Genomic DNA, 14,670 nt, shown 5'->3' with positions numbered 1-14,670 from the left:
CAGCCAGCCCTCCTGTGGCTCTGGACGTTGTCCTTTCCCTGGATCAAGCTTAATTTGACTTGGTTGTTCCAGGCGGCAATCTCTGGTGTTAACCTATGCCGCCATCTTCGGTTCTCGAGCTTCATTTAAATACATAGGTCTTTTGGGGGTTTTTAATGTACAATGTAATTGTCTGGAAATAATAATTTATTTTTTTGCTTCCAATCTTTATGCTTTTTTTCTTTTATTTTTATATATTTTTCTAGCTTTATTAAATTGGCTGGGAGATTAAGTAAAATATTAAGTACAAGTGGTCATTGTGAGCTATAGGTTTTCTAGAGTTTAAGGGCAGCCCTTTATGAATACTTATCAAAGTTTTTTTTTTGTTTGTTTTTTAATTCTTGAGTGGATCTTGAGTTCTCTCAAATGTTTGCCTAACTTTTTGAAATAACATAATTCTGACTTTTTTCTATTTTCAATTATTATAATGTACTACACTGATTGACTTAGTATTCCCTTCACCTAAAGCGAGACTTTGTTTAATATCCCTGTTCTTTATACTCTTTAGAAAAAAATCACCATAGAAACCATCTGTGTCTGGTATTCTCTTTGTTTTATTTTGTTTTTGCTTTCAATTAAAATGTCTTTAAATTACAGATTCCATTTATTCACTAAATAGTAAATAATTAAGATTTTATGACAATTTTAGAAGTTGTTTGCTTTTCTCAGAAACTGTATTTTATACCTACATTTTTCTCTTAATTGACATAAAAAATGTCATATTATAATATTTTGCAAACCTGTTACTCTTCATTCCTGATATTTGCTGTTTATATCTTTTCCTTCATGTTCTTTTACTCTTTTTGTCTTGATTGAAGACATTTATTAACCTTTTTTTTTTTTCAGAATAAACTTTGGGCTTTGTAGATTGTCTCTATTATAGGTTTCTATTTTATCAGTTTCTCTCAATAATATTTTTTTCTTTTAATTTAGCTTGATTTAATTGTTTTCCCATTTAAAATCATTTTTAGAGAGATATTTACATTATGATTGTCCAGCCATTCTGCTTTTCTAACATCTAAATATAGGAACTTCTCTATAAGTCCTGATTTAGCTATATTCTACAATTTTTGATATCTCACAGCTCCATAATTATTTACTTCAAAATATTTTTCTTGTTTTCTTAGGATTCTCCTAGAATCCATGTGTTATTTTTAAATATTTTACCTTATTTTAAAATATATGGGCATTTCTAGTTATATTTTTAAAATAGATTTATAGTTTAATTTCAATTGGGTAAAAGAATATAATCTAAATTCTTTCAATTATTTTAAACTAAAGACCCAGTGCATGAAATCTGTGCACTCAGAGGGTCCCTCAGCTGGGCCTGAACTCTCTTATAGTCTGGGAGCCCTCAGGGGATATCTGATTGATGGCTTAGGTCTGCTCTCCCTAAGCTGTCAGTCGGACATCCTTAGCGCTGCCACAGAGGCAGGAGAGGCTCCTGTCACTGCTGCTGCACTCGCCATCCATGAGCTGGCTTCTGGCTGAGCAGTTCTCCCCTTGTGGGAGTGCACTGACCACCAGGGGGCAGCTTCTGTGTTAAGCGTCTGCCCCCTGGTGGTAAGTGTGCATCATAGTGACCAGTTGTTCTGCCATTAGATCAATTTGCATATTAGCCTTTTATTATATAAGATTTATTGTGGCTCACTTAATGGATTAGCCAATGATCAATTCTGTAACTATTCCATATGTACTTCAAATATCTGGGATATTTTTCCAGTTGGCTGTATCATTTAAAATAAATTGATTAGGTCAAACATTAGTTGTTGTGTTACCTTTATCTTCTATGCCCTCAACAATTTTTGTCGGCAAGTTCGATGAGTTTCTGTGAGGGTATATAAAATCTCCCACTATGGTTGAAAATTTGTTCACTTTCCCTTTAATTTCTGTTCTCTTCCTTTTTATATAATTTAGAGGTATATTTGTGGAAACCTGCCAATTTATTACCATTAATCTTTCCTTTGGATTGACATATGTCACTGAAAAACATTGCTGTTTATTTCTAGTAATGTGACATTAGCTGCTTAACTCACAAAAAAGCATGCAAGAATCTCCACCCCAGATGCTCTGCCTTTTCTCAAAATTCCTTAACAACCTTAATAATTCCCCAGTAATCCTGGACCCTTCCCTCTGCCATTATACACTGTCAGGGGTTATTCATCCTGACCTTCTTCAAGTCTCCTAAGGGATTATATGGATGGAGAGGAGGTGTTGCACTAAATACAAAAGCAGAAACATGAATAATGGCCTCCAACTAGGATCTTCTATACAGATCAGCCTTTTGTTGCTGTAGTAGTTCTATTTTAAGTAGCATTTATCCTCCAAGTCCAGAGGCCTTTTTCTTTGGAATTCTTACTCATATATCACTCCACTTTCTTTCAAATTACATCATGCATTCAGAATGAAGTGAACTTGAATTGATTGAATAATGTCTCAATGTTCCTCATAAATTTGTTTCAGCTGATTTCCCAGCCTTTCCTTTTCTTATAAGACAGTTTCAGGATTGTAAGCTACAGAGTCTGTATGGTACTATGGTTCCTAAGTTGACCCTACTAACATTTTTTATTTTTATTTTTGCAAGCTGCTAGAGATGCCCTCACCTTTGGAAATGATGATATCATATACTCTACTTAATTTATGTTAAAACATCCTGCCAATATTTGTTATGGCAGCAGTGAACACAATCTCTCTTTGTCTGAAATTTTCTTTTTTAAAAATATATTTTTATTGATTTCAGAGATGAAAGAAGAGGGAGATAGAAACATCAATGATGAGAGAGAATTATTGATCAGCTGCCTCCTGCACACCTCACACTGAGGACCAAGCCTGCAACTTGGGCATGCGCCCTCACTGGGAATTGAACTGTGACCTCTTGGTTCATAGGTCAATGCTCAACCGCTGAGCCATACCAGCTGGGTCTTTATCTGAAATTTTCCACTTATTTTGGCTTATTCCCTTTTTGACATATTCCATCATAAATATTTGTAGCAAGACTCCCAACTTGAGGTTAAGCTTTGTCCATTTAAGGATTCAGCTATGTCTGTATATGTTTGGGAGACTTTTAGGGTAAGTCTTTTAGGACTCTAGTTACATGGTAGATCATGAAACTTCTGGGGGAGGGGGAACCCACTGTGAGGGAAGAAGAAATCAAGTTCACAGGTGTGGTCCAAGGACCATGTGTCCTCATCAGAGCAGAGCTGTAATTGTGAACACAAGTCTCAGTCATTTCAATTACCTTCTGGCCCAGCCCCCAGGACACATGTCTGAAGTCAGTAGTATTATGTGAAGGTTAATGAAATATAAAAGAACCATTTCACAAAGCATTTGTGCCAAAATCTTCTGCAGGGATGAATGTCTGCACCAGCCGTGTCGGCAGGACCTACTGCACACATCTGCGCATTTGGTGCTGGACATGCAGAACTTCGTTCCTGAAATGGATGAGCACCAGCAACTGTGGTGGCCCCTGGCAGGCAACAGCAATGGCGGCACCTTTGGAGGTGCTAACTCCACACTTGCTGCATCCGCTAGTGTAGCTATGGCAGATGGTGTCAGAGTAAGCCAGAAGGAGAGATGGAGAAAAACAGTGTATGCGTGAAATCTCCAAAAAAGCTGGCTTGTGGAGCACATAGGAGACATGTCTTAAGAAATCCTCAGAATACTCTGAAGGAATTAAAGTTTCTTCACAGAAAAGTTTTTGACACAGAAAATTGTAATACTATATTTATTATACCATATATTTTTATTATATACTGTAGTATATGTCTATATTATATGATATATGATGTTATTATAAATTATATGGTATATATTTATTGTATATATTATATGCACATATATAATATATATAGTATGCATATGATATTATACATACACACACACACACACACTGTAGATAACTTCTCCAACACCCACATACACTTATATACATACTAGGCTGGAGCCATTAAGTAAGTAGTTATGAATGCTTTAAATATTAGGAGATCCAGGATAAGGGTCTAGCAGTTTGGAACAATTAAGATAAATGTTTTCTTCTCCAAAGTTTATTTTAAGAACTTATGCTTTTATATTAGTATGTTAATGAAGAAAAAAATCTGAATTTTTCTTAAATATTAATCATACTGATCTTTATCTGCATACTACCAACATTTAGATGATAAAATTTAAATGCCATCCTCATGCTTGCTTTATACCTGGCTTAGTTAAAATATAAGTTTTCAAATTAAATAAAAGTATAAAAATAAACATATATTTTCTATTATTTGTCACAATATCTTTGAATCTGAGACTATTAGAATTATAAATATCACCCACTACTGGTAGATTACTATCTACTGATAGATTAATACTGAGGATGAAAATTATTATATCAGTCAAACACTACCTGGTTATCAGAAAGATACAGGTGCTGGGGAGATCCTGGGTATTTAATTTAATTTTTTTCCATTGCAAATGCTTTAGCATTGAAGATGTGTTTTTCACATGTAGAGAAATATCGTGGAATAAGGGAAACAGTTTATGAGGAGGAAGGATTATCTAATTTACCATAGCCTACATTTTCTTGTATTTTAATTGCTCCCTAAACTGATCATTACTAAAACAATTAAACTACAGACTAGGTACTAGTAACCAAAACATTTGGTTCCTCATTCATGGTGATTAGGTTTCACAGCTTTAACTTTTTTTCCTCAAAACATTTTTCTTTAATTTATCCAAGGACCCAAAGAATAGTATTATTACATTAAAGGCCTGGTGCCCAAAATTCGTGCACTGGTGCGGTCCCTAGGCCTGGCCAGCAATCAAAGCACGGGCATCTGTCAAGGAAGGGCAGATCCCAGCTGACCTCTGGCTTCCCAGCAGTGCTGCACAGAAGCTGGGCGGGCACCCCTGACCCCAGGTAACCAATGAGAGGTGGCAGTCCCCTGCCTGGGCACTGAGAGGTTGATCGCTGCCACCCACCCCCAGTTCTCTGTCCCAGCCCCGGAGCCTGGCCCCAATCAGGCAATCAGGGCCTGCCAGCCATTGGTCGCCATCAGCAGAGTGATAGGTCAGGGCTGGGCCCCCTGTCCAGCTCCCTCAGTTCCTGGGAGCCAGGCAGCGGCCCTGCCCCCCACAGCTGCTGCTGGTCGCTTTCTATGGGGTGATTGGCGGGGCTATCAGATCCCTGCTCGCACACACCTTGGCCTGGTGCCACCTGCTCACTTGCTCCACCATCCTGCCACGGTCCCACTTTCCTCAGGTCCCATCAGGGCTGGCAGTGCCTCCACTGCTGCCTACTGCCAGTGCCACATCCCTGACACCCGCCATGTTCCACACCACCCCTTGGAGGTCAGTACATGTCATTGTGAGCGGTCGAACTCCTGATCGAACTCCTGGTCGAGGGGACAATTTGCATATTAGGATTTTATTATATAGGATAATGCAAAATAAAAATCATTTGCGCTGCTCAAAAAATTAGAAAGAGGTAAAAATTCATTTCATAAAAAAATAGCATGGAAGCACTAAAACCATCACAAATGCTATGCAATACTATATTTGACTTTTGAGATATTGCAAGTCAAAGCATTTGCCCAAATATGTACCAACCACAGACCATCAAACTCATGTGGCTCTCCTAAAGCACCAGCATCCGTCACTGTCCCAGACATGCTCCCCAGGTCACTGCAAAAAGAAAGATGCAAAATTGTGTAGGAGGGGCAGAATTCCAAAAGGATATCGGAGGGAAGGTAGTAGACTCTAACTTGTACTTTGCTGACTTGAGATATGATTTTAAATTATGAATAGCCTATGAACTTGTGCTAGGATTGGTCTCTGTAGATATACCAGGAACTCAGCACAGCCCTCGTGGGTCTATGGGGAAGCCTAGGGAGCCCTCCCACTCGTGATGGCAAGAGAGCAAATGGGTTGACTCCCAGTCACTTTAACACACTATGGAAGGAAGCTTTGCCTCAGCATCTTTTTGGCAGATCATAACTTTTTCAAACAGTAGCTAAAGAATATTAAGTTAAAGTAACACAATTGACTTTTCTCATATAATTCTCTGAATGTTTGATATCTGTTAATCATATTTGTCTAGGATTAAAGACTCTTGGAAAGCAGAAAACATGACCTAAATTTTTTAGCTTTCTAATTACATCTGAGAAGATACAGAGAATATACCAAATCCTTTATTTTCTCCTTTGTCTTATAACTTTTCATAATCTGATTATAATATTGTGAATTATAGAAAATGAAAAAAGCATAGAGAAAGATGAAAAAAGTTAATATTATCTGTAATCCCACTACCAAAAAAAGTCTCTGTTGATATATTGTTGCATTTCTTTGAAATTCTGTGCCCACCCCTCCAATCACTTTGGAAAAACTTGTCCATGTTTTTGTTTGCTTGTTGTGCTTTTGTATAACTGGAATCATACTAATTTTGCACACATCTTATTAAATATTCTTTGGTTCCACATCTTTATGGCTGTACAATTATCCATTTGTGGCACAAACAGCTAAATCCTTGTTAAAGACACACACTTCTCCTTTATAGTGTAGAGTCCCCAAACAGGGACATTCTTTCTTAGATCTAAATTGGGTCATGTGACTGCATATTAGCTGGTTATGTATGTATATAAATGATGTACACCATTTCTGTACATAAATGATGTATGTTCTTCTGCTCTAGCACACAAGAACCTCCTCCAAAATATTCCACTTTTTCTCCTTCCCACACCTGCCAATTTGAAATGAATACCCAGGGACACCTGGGAAATCACATGTCCTGAGTGGCAGAGCGTCCATCAGCCTGGGTCCCTGAGTGATTGCGTGGAGTGGATTCATCAGTACTCCTTCACCAGGAGTTGTGAGAAATACCTCCCACTCTGTTAAGCCACTGAGATTTGAGGTTTATTGTTAGAGAAGCAAGCATGATCTTAAACAATACATAAATAGGACCTAATTTAATTATTCTTTTATTGTTGAATATTAACTGGTTTTCAAGTTTTTATTCTGCATGGAACTATAATTATGATATTTCTGTAATTATGATATTTAGCAATAAATCTTTGTGCATACATGTGTCTTCAAGACACATTTCTAGAATCATATTATTTGAATAAATGAACATTTTAAGATACTGGTACATATAGACAACTGACCTCAGAAAAAGTTGAAATAATGTACGCTTCGATAAGTTATGTGTAAGAATCCTTGTTTCCCTAAACACTGAATCTTTCCCAACCTTTTCCAAATTCATAAGGGTAAAACAAAGTTTTTACTTCTTGGATTATACCTGAGGTTATATTTTTTCTATGTATTTTTTATTTTCCATTATAACTATATGTTTGTATGTTTCTCCATTTATGTTCAGATATAAGACCAAGATCATTACCTGCATGTTCTGAGCCACACTAGACCAAGGTTGCCAACAGATCAATATAGTCAGACTCATACACTTGTGTGTTAGAGTTGCTCTTGCTGCTGTAGAAAACATAGCTGGCCAGTTTGAGCCTTAGCACCTTTTTTGCTGTAGCCTATCCTTACTATTTCTGGGGGAACCTATTATTTTTGACTTGGGCCAAAGTTCCTGATCTCTAGTCTAGATCACCTGCTAGGATAGGAGAGTTCACCTGAACTCCAGTCCTCCAGGGTAATTCTATAACAACCTGCCCTCTCCTCACAGCCTTCTTTCCAGGGGCCAGATGCTGCTCCACACACTCCTGGTCACTGACTTCGGTGATACTGCCTCCTGCATTTTGCAAGTCTTGTCACTATCTGGAGACACCTGAGGCTTTTATGTGTATTCATTTATTTGCTTATGTTTATGAAGTGTCTGTCTCCTGTGGTCAGGCTCCTGAGAGGTGTTGGTGTCACTGGTGTAAACACAAAGGCATGGTCTCTTCCCTCACTAGTCTCCCTGGCCGGGTGACTCAGTTAGTTGGGGAGTCATCACATACACTAAAAGGTTGTGGGTTCAATTTCCAGTCAGGGTACATATATAGGTTGTGGGTTTGGTCTCCTGGGCATGTACAGGAGGCAGCTTATCTACTAGTATATTTCTCTCTCACATTGATGTTTCTCTCTCTCTTTCTCCCTCTGTCCCTCCCTCTCTCTAAACAAATCAATAAAAACATGTCCTCAGGTGAGGATTTAAAAAAAAAATGTAAAGAAAGAAAACAATTAATCCTATATAATAAAGAGGTAATATGCAAATTAACCCTCATGCCCTCACAATATGGCTGCCTACAACAGGCAGGCCCGCAGTGGCGGGGGGGGGGGGCAATTAGGAGTGACCAGACAGGCAGGCAGGTGAGTGATTAAGAGCCAGCGGTCCAGGATTGTGAGAGGGATATTCAACTGTCAGTGTAGGCCTAATCCCGGGAATCAGGCCTAAACTGGCTGTCGGACATCCCCCAAGGGGTCCTGGATTGGAGAGGGTGCAGGCTGGGCTGAGTGAGGGGACTCCACCCCCCCCCAGTGCATGAATTTTGTGCACCAGGCCTCTAGTAAATATCTAATTGTCAAAGACAAAAACCAGAACTGCAAGGAGGTTGATTTTATTCAGGAGGTTGATTTTTAACAGAGCATCTCCAAAGATTGGAGTATCTCAGCAAGGTAGCAGGGTAGTTTTGCCTTAGACTTGTATCAGGAGGTGTAAATAAGTTGCCCATGGGGCAGTTTACAGGTGGGGTTGTTCTGTAGGCAAGGAAAGTTGCAGTCAGTTATCTAACAGGAACTGTTCTGCTCTGTGGATAGCTACCTCAGCATAATTACTTTATAATGAACAGTTCTAATCTTGGCTAATCAATTATGACAAGCAGTTCTGATCTCAGCTGGTCAATCATGAGACAAAGAATGGGAAGTTGAGCTCTGTCTTTCCTTATCAGCAGATTCAGGCAAGGGGCGAATAAAAGTCCTATATTTAGTCTTGGTCATAGTTCAAAACTATAAAACGAAACAAAACAAAAAACCTATGAAAAAAAAAGGGAGTTTTAAGAGGAATTAACAGAGTTTAGTGAGAGTTAGAAAAGGCCTCTTAAGGTTGGGCATTTGAAGCCTTTTGGAAAAGCTTTCCAACAACACGAACAGCAAGGTCAAATTCCTAGAGTAGAGAAAAGCATTTAATAACCGAGAACATTTTAAAAGGCCAATGCAGCTGAAGTGAGTATGAAGAGGAAAAGCATCCGTCAGCAGGGGCCAGATTAGGCAAGACTATGCAGCGTATAATGATATGTTATTTTATTCTCAGTGCCATGAGAAGACCCCAACAAAGCTGAGGAGGGAAGAATGTGGTCCAACTGGTGTTTGAAAAGATGACCTTAGCTGCCATGTGGAAAATTAATCAAATCTGCAAGGGGTTCACAGGCAAAGAGAAGGGAACTATTATAGTAATCTAGATTTAAAAAGGATGATAGCTTAGACCAGTGATGGCGAACCTTTTGAGCTCGGCATGTCAGCATTTTGAAAAACCCTAACTTAACTCTGATGCCATGTCACACATAGAAATTTTTTGATATTTGCAACCATAGTAAAACAAAGACTTATATTTTTGATCTTTATTTCATATATTTAAATGCCATTTAACAAAGAAAAATCAACCAAAAAATGAGTTCTCGTGTCACCTCTGACACATGTGACATAGGTTTGCCACCACTAGCTTGGACTATGCTGCTATCTATGAACTTGCCAGATCCCTTACAGTTTTAATCCAATTGATAATTCTCTAGTATTTCCACACCTTTTTGAAGTAAGGGATTTAGAATGTTGGCAATAACCTTGAAGTCCCAGTAACGCTATTGGCCAGTTCTTAGTGAGATGACCCAACCTCGGCTTCTTTCTTTCTGATCAACCAATTGTAGAGGTGTAATGAGGCTCATAACCTACTGGATTTGGTTTCTCCCATCTCCAAAGATCTACCTCACATTATGTATTCATGTCATACCTGTGTTATTGTGCTGTTTTCATGAAACCTTGCACACTATCTCTGAAATAATCATTGTGTGAAAGTTTGTTTCCATATCACTATTTTTTTTTACCCCAATAGCTTAACTATCTTTCTATTAGCTATGGAGTCAAACTTAAAGTCTTTAAAATCCCCTTCACGAGACCCAAACTATCTTATCATTAATCTTTTTCATAAACTTTCTAGATCAACAAGATTAATATTCTCATTCAATGTTGTTATTGACTGAATGTCCCCACCCCCAGATTCAAAGGTTGAAATTCTAATACTCAATGGGATGGTATTAGGAAGTAGAGGCTTGGAAGGTACATAGGTTATGAGGGTGGAACTAGTACCTTTATAAGAAGAGACATGAGAGCTGGCTACCTCTCTCTGTTCTTCACCATGTGAGGGTTACAACAAGAAGAGGGCCACTCATCTATGAGCCAGATGTGAGCTCTCACACTCTGGATTGTAGAACTGGCACCTTGATTGTAGAACTGTGAAAAATAAATTTCTGCTGTTTATAAGCCTTTCAATCTACAGTATTCTATTATAGCAGCCCAAACCAACTAAAACAAGTGTGTGTATATAATAGCCTTTAAAATATTTTCTAATGATAAATTTCCTCATTTTTACCTTATTTTAAAGAGAGGCTTAGAGAATCTTTGTAAGGATGAAATTGCATCTTGTTAGGTGAACACAAAGTTATATTTGACATTGTAGGAGAATTCACATATGTGTAGAAGGACCTGAAAGACTGTCAAGTAGTTGAAAGGATGGAATGTGCTGGGGATGAAGCATTTGTTTCTCAGCTTCAATCTCAGCTTTGCAATGCTGAGGCTGAAACTCTGCCCCCCTCATTTCTGCTTTGTCACCTGGGTCCCTGTTAGTCTCTGTGAATAGGGGCTCTTGAGGGCGACAGAAAGACTGGAGAAGGGAGAAAATAGGTGTACCTTCTGACTGTCCCCTATTCCTATCAATCTCACTGCAGCAATTACTCTTCTGCTATTCCTCAGTGGGGACAGCAGTGGGTTCCTACTCGCAGTTTTTCCCATACCCTAAAGCCAGCCTCGCTGTGCCTGGGAGACAGCAGCGCTTGCCAGCTGGCACCCCTCCTCAGAGCCTGGACCCCAGTTCTCGGGCTCCTCCTCCAAGACCCTAACATGCATAGTCTCTTCTTGCAGTTCCTTTTCCTATGTTCGCTTTGAGAATTTCAGTTCTCTAATAATTGATTAACAAATCCTTGTGTTAAATTATCTTTGTTAAAGTAACTTGTGCAATTTCTTTCCTGACTGGACACTAAGTTGATACGGTAAGGAAGTTTGATGACAAGGAGTGACTTTAAATTTTAACTCTGCCCATTGAAACTGGGTTACAGAATTCATTTATGGATTTCATAAATAAGGCTAACTAATGACCCTCCACTGGAATTTTAGGAAGCTTTACTTCTCTTGGCTATTAGGCAACTCACTTAATTTTTAGAGTGTATTTTTTTTTGTTGGGGAGTGGTAGTAGTGGTGGTAGAGGTGATCACATCGCTACTGTTCACTAGTTGGTGAACTTGGACGAGTAAACAAAGAAGCACTTGTCCTCAAACCTCGACTACCTGGCTTGAAAGCATGCCTCTTCCACTTACCTACTCTGTTAACCTTGGGTGAGTGCCTCAACATCTCCTCACCTTGTAAAATGGAGATAACAAATGATTCATAATATTGTACTGAGGATTAGATGACATAGTTTATTTTTACAAATTAGAAATGTACTTGTCCAAATAAAAGCTAAGCACATTTTCTGTTCTTATTGTCATTCACCGTGACATTCACAATATTTTCTTATTGCTAATATATATCAAGTAAAAGTGAATGCATTTCTCATTAAAGTTGGAAAAAGTTCATCTAACCTCTGAGCTGCAATCTGACAAGTCATTGACCCAAGTCCTTATGTTCTTAGGGTAGGAGTGTGAGTTTAATTAGTGGCAGCAGTCCGTCCGTAGTTTGTGAGAAAGGCAGTGCTCTTATTCTGTGGAGATAATCTCACTGCATTGATTTCCTTCACATATGGAACATTAGTAAATCAACAGAGATAGCATATGAAATACATGAAGTAATTTTATTTTCTTTAAGTACCACATTTGGGTTTATGACCCAAAGTTCACAACATGACCCCGGGCATAATGTCAAATTACTTAGGCAACTAAGTTTGAATGGGCTGAATGATCTGCTGTCAGAAATGCAAGACCAAAAGTATGGGCCCAGGTGTGACTCTGTCTAATGTTGCCAACCAAGCTCATCCTCTGGAACAGCGATTCTCAACCTGTGGGTCGCAACCCTTTCACATGGGTCGCCTAAGACCATCAGAAAACATATATAATTACATATTGTTTTTGTGATTAATCACTATGCTTTAATTATGTTCAATTTGTAACAATGAAATTGGGGGTCACCACAACATGAGGAACTGTATTAAAGGGTTGCGGCATTAGGAAGGAGTCTGGAATATCCCCTTTCTCTAAAAAAAAAAAAAAGAGAAAAACAATGCTAAACATGATTTGTTCCTAACAGTTCTGATTTATAGAGCTCCTCTATGTGGCCTTACTGGGAAGAATTATTACATATTTTAGATTTTTGGAAGTGCAAATTCAAATTAAAAAAAAAAATACCATTTCCAACCATAAAACTGGCAAAAATTAGAAAGAGTGAAACAGCAGGAGTTCGAACAGATTTGTTACAAGGAAACCACCCAGTTGGGCTGGGGCTGTCTGTCGCTGTGTCCAATAGCAAAGGCAGGTTGAATCATATTAGGCGTTTTCGCGATCCCTTTGGGGGTCGAACGACCCTTTCACAGGGGTCGCCTAAGACCATCAGAAAACATATATAATTACATATTGTTTTTGTGATTAATCACTATGCTTTAATTATGTTCAATTTGTAACAATGAAATTGGGGGTCACCACAACATGAGGAACTGTATTAAAGGGTTGCAGCATTAGGAAGGAGTCTGGAATATCCCCTTTCTCCAAAAAAAGAAAAGAAAAACAATGCTAAACATGATTTCTTCCTAACAGTTCTGATTTGTAGAGCACCTCTATGTGGCCTTACTGTGAAGAATCATTACATATTTTAGATTTTGGGAAGTGCAAATTCAAATTAAAAAAAAATACCATCTTCAACCATAAAACTGGCAAAAATTAGAAAGAGTGAAACAGCAGGAGTTCGAACAGATTTGTTACAAGGAAACCACCCAGTTGGGCTGGGGCTGTCTGTCGCTGTGTCCAATAGCAAAGGCAGGTTGAATCATATTAGGCGTTTATTGAGAAGGCTAGCCAACTAAGAAGACAGGGCGCTTACCAGCATCAAATCCTGCCTCCCAGCAAGGTGTGGGGGGCAGGATTATAAAAGGGAAGGGGCTGGGGTGAGGAATGCAGCAATGTGTAGGCCTGCAGCTCCTCAGATGTCAGCTATTGTAATTAGTCATCAGGCAATGAGATATGAGATTATGTTGATAATGTTTTAACTCCTGGTGGGTCAGTCTGACCCTGCTTATTGGTTCTGCTTGCTGAATTCAGGGCTGAGTCACCTCCTCAATCACTTCCCAGGAGCCTTGAGAAGGAAACTCTAAGAAAAACTTAACCCCCTATTCACATATAATACTCTGCTTGCTGAATTCACAGCTGAGTCACCTCCTCAATCACTTCCCACGAGCCTTGAAAAGGAAACTCTAAGGAAAACTTAACTCCCCTATTCACATATAATACACTTAACCCCTTGTTCACATAAGTATATGTGTTCTAAGATTTAAAATAATATGATTACTTTTTGTTAGGTTAGGTGGCTCAGGAGGCAGCACAAGAAATAGAGAGTCCAGTGAATCAGAAAAGAAAGGAAAGGAAAAGGTTTATTCTGCATCCCCGGGAGACCCACGTACCCCCAGGACAGGGCATGTGGATTCACACCAACAGGGAGGGGGGCGCTTTTTTTATACTGCGGTTGGGTGAGGGGCGGGGACATGAGCTGAGGTATTCAGTTGAGGAAGTTTCAGCTGCAGGGGTCAGCCAGGTATTCAGGAAGGAGTCAGTATCTGTGTGGGGGTCATTGTGGATTCAAGAAGAAGAAGCTGGTATCTGTGTCTGGCACATTGATCTGTGAGAAATTCCAGGGGAAGTCCATTGTCTCATCACATGTATCTGATCCTGGGCTCTCTCCGACCTAACACTTTTCAGATTAATTCAGGTGCTCTATCTATTAGATTATAAGTCTTCCCTATCAAAATCTCTCACACCTTGCTGATGGACATCCAAATTTTGATGTCACTACCAAATTTTGGAAGGTTATCTGGCAATTTAAAAATATTACAATGTTCACAATCTTTGAACTCATCATTTGCACTTTTAAAGATTTACTATACTGACAAAAGTACCAGTACTTAAGAATGTAACTACAGGAATATTTGTTTTAGCACTTTTTAAAGTGGGGGAACCTAATTTGCATAAATAAGTAGTATTCCAATAAACTATAGAACATCTAGATTTTGCAATATTTTAGACCTGTTACAGCAGTTCCAGGGAGGGATATAAAAGTTAAGTGAAGAATGTGGATTGGAAAGAGTATGTGCAGCACCTCTTGATATAATACATGATACAGTTTTGTCAGAAAAATGAAAAGATAAAGATAATACACATGTATGTTTTTTCCTATGTATACATAAGC

Source organism: Myotis davidii, unplaced genomic scaffold (genome assembly GCF_000327345.1).
Source record: "Myotis davidii unplaced genomic scaffold, ASM32734v1 scaffold373, whole genome shotgun sequence".
Classification (NCBI taxonomy): Eukaryota; Metazoa; Chordata; class Mammalia; order Chiroptera; family Vespertilionidae; genus Myotis; species Myotis davidii.
Note: the sequence above shows the minus strand (reverse complement) of the source record.